This window comes from Littorina saxatilis, linkage group LG3 (genome assembly GCF_037325665.1).
Source record: "Littorina saxatilis isolate snail1 linkage group LG3, US_GU_Lsax_2.0, whole genome shotgun sequence".
Lineage (NCBI taxonomy): Eukaryota > Metazoa > Mollusca > Gastropoda > Littorinimorpha > Littorinidae > Littorina > Littorina saxatilis.
The window spans coordinates 67,475,909-67,480,796 of record NC_090247.1 but is presented as its reverse complement, the minus strand read 5'-3'; the positions used below and the strand labels follow the sequence as shown (position 1 = coordinate 67,480,796).

At 41.3% G+C, this 4,888-nt stretch overlaps 1 protein-coding gene across 1 annotated transcript in view; it reads right to left on the bottom strand.

Annotated features, from left to right (window-relative positions):
- LOC138963052 (uncharacterized) overlaps positions 1–4,642 on the bottom strand; it is a 17,937-nt gene extending 13,295 nt beyond the window's left edge. Inside the window, exon 1 of the mRNA XM_070335049.1 lies at positions 4,504–4,642. The gene's annotated coding sequence lies outside the window, so the exon portion shown is untranslated. The remainder of the gene's footprint in view (positions 1–4,503) is intronic.
- Between the last annotated feature and the right edge of the window lie 246 nt (positions 4,643–4,888).

The following is a 4,888-nucleotide window of genomic DNA, read 5'->3' as shown; positions in this document are numbered from 1 at the left end:
AAATATATAAATAACTAAAGATTGAAAGAAACCTCAAAAATCCTTCGTTCACAAACTCAAACAAGACAACCATGGAAAATATGACATCGACCTCTGCAAAGCTATAAGGATCGTTTTTTGCGTACGTTTTGAACTCTCTAAAACTAAGAACATCATAAAGCCATTACAAACGAGACGTAAAAACCTCAATTCTCTCGTATTTCTTATAACAACACCTTCTCCAAAATCGTTTCTTACTCAGAACCTTTTTCAATCACAAGTACGTCGTTACCCCGAGAGAGCAATACAACTATTGTCGTCGACTTTTCAGAAAGCCCCGCAGGGGAGCTTAAAGCTATCAGCAGTGTTCAGTGTTCTTATAGTGGCAGTCAGGAATTGGTGTCTGGGTGTCTAAGCCCTACTCTAAGCCCGTCTTTTCACGCTAGCAAGACTTTTACACCTGCTTTCGTCAAAGCCCTAAGCGTTCTGGCACCCTCGCTTCGTGGCCGCTAGAAAGTCCGCTGCTCATTGTTGGGGTAATTGGATCGCGTGTTCCCTGAGGGGGTGCATGAACACTCCGCGCACTTTCCCAATTTTGAAGCTTCCGCGCATGTGAAACTCCCGCGCGTGGTGTATATGTAAGATGCGCGCGTGTTTTAGCAAAATGTGATGTGAAACTAGCGCGCGTGTCTTTGCTCGGTCAAATGTGAGACATTGAGACATTAACAACTGACACTTGTATATCCCATATGGCGATAACTTCTTCTTGAGGAGCCAAATTCACTATTATAAACAAAGTGGTCTGTTACTCTTATCGGGGCCTGGAATCTTTTCGCGGCATGCGTCTTGGACAACCCGATAGCGGCAAGCCCCCACCCCCCACCGACCGGACCGTCGGCGCGCTGTGTCTTGGCAGAAACAAGATGGGTTAAAATCTAACAGGCCCCTGATCTTAAGACTTTTTTTAATTGAAATAAAATCGAATTCATTAATATTATGTTGTCTGTGCGCTCGTCTTTACTCATACACTCACAGGTTTCGTACCAGTGTAACACCCCCCCCCCCCCCCCCCCCAGCTTAAAACTCTTTGTTTGGCGACTTACTACTGCAGAACTTAGAACTTAACCCTCTAGAACCTGCTCATGCTAGCAGCGTTTCTAAACTTGTTTTTTGTGATGTTTGGTAATTCATTATCTCCAGGCAAATATATGCACTTTTATACAGCCGCGAAGTGTGTTACGAAGTAGTGTGTGTTGCGTGTGCCTATGCACACTAGCTTGGCTGAGGAGGGTGGAAAGCCATGCAGCTCAGAATCAGATACCGATCAAAGTCACTGTGAAACCTGCGATGAGACCCTCTTTAAAACACATCTCCATAATCCTGTAACTACAATATTCCTACAAAACGCAAAAGGGTTACTGGGTTGGTTGTTTCCAGAAATTAATTTTAACCTCAAAGAGCAACAGTTTGCTAATCATTGTACGCATCACGTTGGTCTGCAATTTAGACTGCTTTGTGATCTTCGCAGGTTTCACTGTCTGAATGAAGTTGGCGGCAACGAGTGAATTTGTTTGCCTCAAAGCGAATGTCCGATACCGGTCGTTGTCGTAAAGAAATAGTCTCAGTAAATTTGCAAAAAATACACTATCCTCGTTTTCTAAGCCATTTTTCTCAAAGGTTTGGTAAACCGAGGCTTTTTTGTTTTCAAACGCTTATGATTCCGTCAGAAACATCGAACACGCTTTAAATGTTGCAACAACAACATCATAATCCAAACGCAGGTAAAATACTCTCTAACTATACTGAATTTGTGTTTGTAGTGCTGTAGTACAAGTTCCTTCAGTTTTACACTACATTTTTAGCTTGAAGGGATTGTAGTATGTTATATTTTGCAATATGAATAATTGTACATATCAATATAATGAAAAAACAAGCAAATCGAGTCCAAACTTTTAGGTTTCCAACCTGGCAACTGAATAACAAGATGGCGTACATTTTGTCGTCTGCTTCCCCCTACCCTTCATAAATGTAGAAAAAGTCCCCGAGTTTCCCCCTTCTTCTTGCCTTGGCTGCAATGTTTACGCGGCTGGGATTTATCACCGCGCGGCTCGCTGACAAGATAAAATAAACAAGCTCCCCCACTGGAATTGGGAACTAGTGGCCATATGCATGAAAACTGACACTGTATATCTATATATTGAACACGTCTTTATTACACAGACATGTCGATAAAAACGAATGAAGACTTAAACCATGCGTATAAGAATATTTTGTTCACTTATTATATAACAGAAATTACAGAAATTTCGGGTGTCTGGTATCACAGTCACAGAGACTGCAGCAAAGGTACAAGAGGGGGGAAGTCACAGCATGGCCGGCACATTTTTCCAGGCCATGGACTTGACGTATTCCTTCCTGTCGGTGCACGCGCGCAAGTTGTATGAGCCGAACCAGTAATTCGTGCGCGGAAGTTACAACCCGATATTGCGCGGAGCATACATGTATTTTACAAGCGCGGAATTTACATATGCGCGGAAATTACCGGCTGCGCCCTGAGGGATGACAGTCTGGTGTTGTACTGTGACAAAGACATTTGTCAAAGGGAAGACGTGCTCTAAGACACACGGACAGACAATCTACAGAAGACTAAAGAAGACGAATGGAAGAGTTAGACAAATAAATATGAAGACAGTCCGCTAGAAAGACTGTTTGTGAGGTTGTAGTACTACATATAATAAAAAAGATCACAGTTCGGCACATACAGGCGGACGAATAGACACGCGAGCTGTCGGACAGACAAACAGACAGAACAGCCAAACCTACCAAAATACGTAAGATCAGAAAGACACATAACAAGTCGCGTAAGGCGAAAATACAATATTTAGTCAAGTTGCTGTCGAACTCACAGAATGAAACGCAATGCCATTTTACTCGTAGCATCGTCAGGCCACCGCTCATGGCAAAGGCAGTGAAATTGACAAGAAGAGCGGGGTAGTAGTTGCGCTAAGAAGGATAGCACGCTTTTCTGTACCTCTCTTTGTTTTAACTTTCTGAGCGTGTTTTTAATCCAAACATATCATATCTATATGTTTTTGGAATCAGGAACCGACAAGGAATAAGATGAAAGTGTTTTTAAATTGATTTGGACAATTTAATTTTGATAATAATTTTTATATATTTAATTTTCAGAGCTTGTTTTTAATCCGAATATAACATATTTATATGTTTTTGGAATCAGCAAATGATGGAAAATAAGATAAACGTAAATTTGGATCGTTTTATAAATTTTTATTTTTTTTTACAATTTTCAGATTTTTAATGACCAAAGTCATTAATTAATTTTTAAGCCACCAAGCTGAAATGCAATACCGAACCCCGGGCTTCGTCGAAGATTACTTGACCAAAATTTCAACCAATTTGGTTGAAAAATGAGAGCGTGACAGTGCCGCCTCAACTTTCACGAAAAGCCGGATATGACGTCATCAAAGACATTTATCAAAAAAATGAAAAAAACGTATGGGGATATCAATCCCAGGAACTCTCATGTCAAATTTCATAAAGATCGGTCCAGTAGTTTGGTCTGAATCGCTCTACACGCACGCACGCACGCACACACACACACACACACACACACATACACACACACATACACCACGACCCTCGTTTCGATTCCCCCTCGATGTTAAAATATTTAGTCAAAACTTGACTAAATATAAAAAGACTGACCGGTGGGTCGATAGACAGACGGACACTGATACACAAACAATGACCAATGTAGCCAGAAGAAACCTACTTGCACACAGACCCAGGCACAGACAGGCAGAAACACACATACATGGACAGACATACAGACAAACAGAAAGTCACGCACGCACGCACGCACGCTCGCGCGCACGCACGCACGCACGCACAGACACACACACACGCACACACACACACACACACACACACACACACACACACACACACACACACAGACACACACACACACACAAAGAGAACAGACTATGTCTAAAGTGTGGGACATTGGAGGATGAAATGCATCTTTTAGACAAATGCATTGCATATAATGATATCAGAAATGAATTAATGAAACATATAAATAATCCCATACACTTGTATAATTTACCTAGTCAATTGATACATGATGAAACACTTCAGTTACAGCTTGGTAAATATGTACATGATTGTTTTCTGAAGAAGAAACAATGATTCTTCTTTTATTTCTGTTGTTTGGTTCGTGCCGTATAAGCCTTAAGGATTCGTGGCAATAAAAGACTATTCTATTCTATTCTATTCTATTCACACACAAAACACACACAAAACACAAACAAACACACACAAAACACACACAAACACACAGACACTGCGTAATCAACACAGATACAGGCGTTCGCCGAAAGAGCCCACACAATAAATAAAACAGAGACCAAGAAGAATTGAGGGAGCTCTCACCAAACATAATATGAGGTAATTAAAGCATACCACACCTCTACCCACAACAAAAACATCAACACAACAAACCCATTGAAGCGACCACAGAAATCAAGCCACAGAAGTGAACCCCGAAGGGAAAGTTATACGACACACATGATCAATTCCGATCGAAAGGCCTCGCGGCCAGCCCAGCTAGAAGCATTACAAAGCCAATGGTGTTCACGGCAGCCATACACATAGGAGAAAGAATAGACGCTCGTGGAGCTAGCGGAGTATTTTGAGAAAAAAAAGAATTAGAGTAAAAGGTCTGGGAAACAGAAAACAGTAAATACACAATCTTAATCGCGCATTGCTGTTGAAGAATACCACCCCTAACACCATCAACAACAACAACAACAACAACAACAACAACAACAACAATACCTCGCCTCTCGTGGATTAATCTTAGCTTTTGTGGATACTCAAAATATGT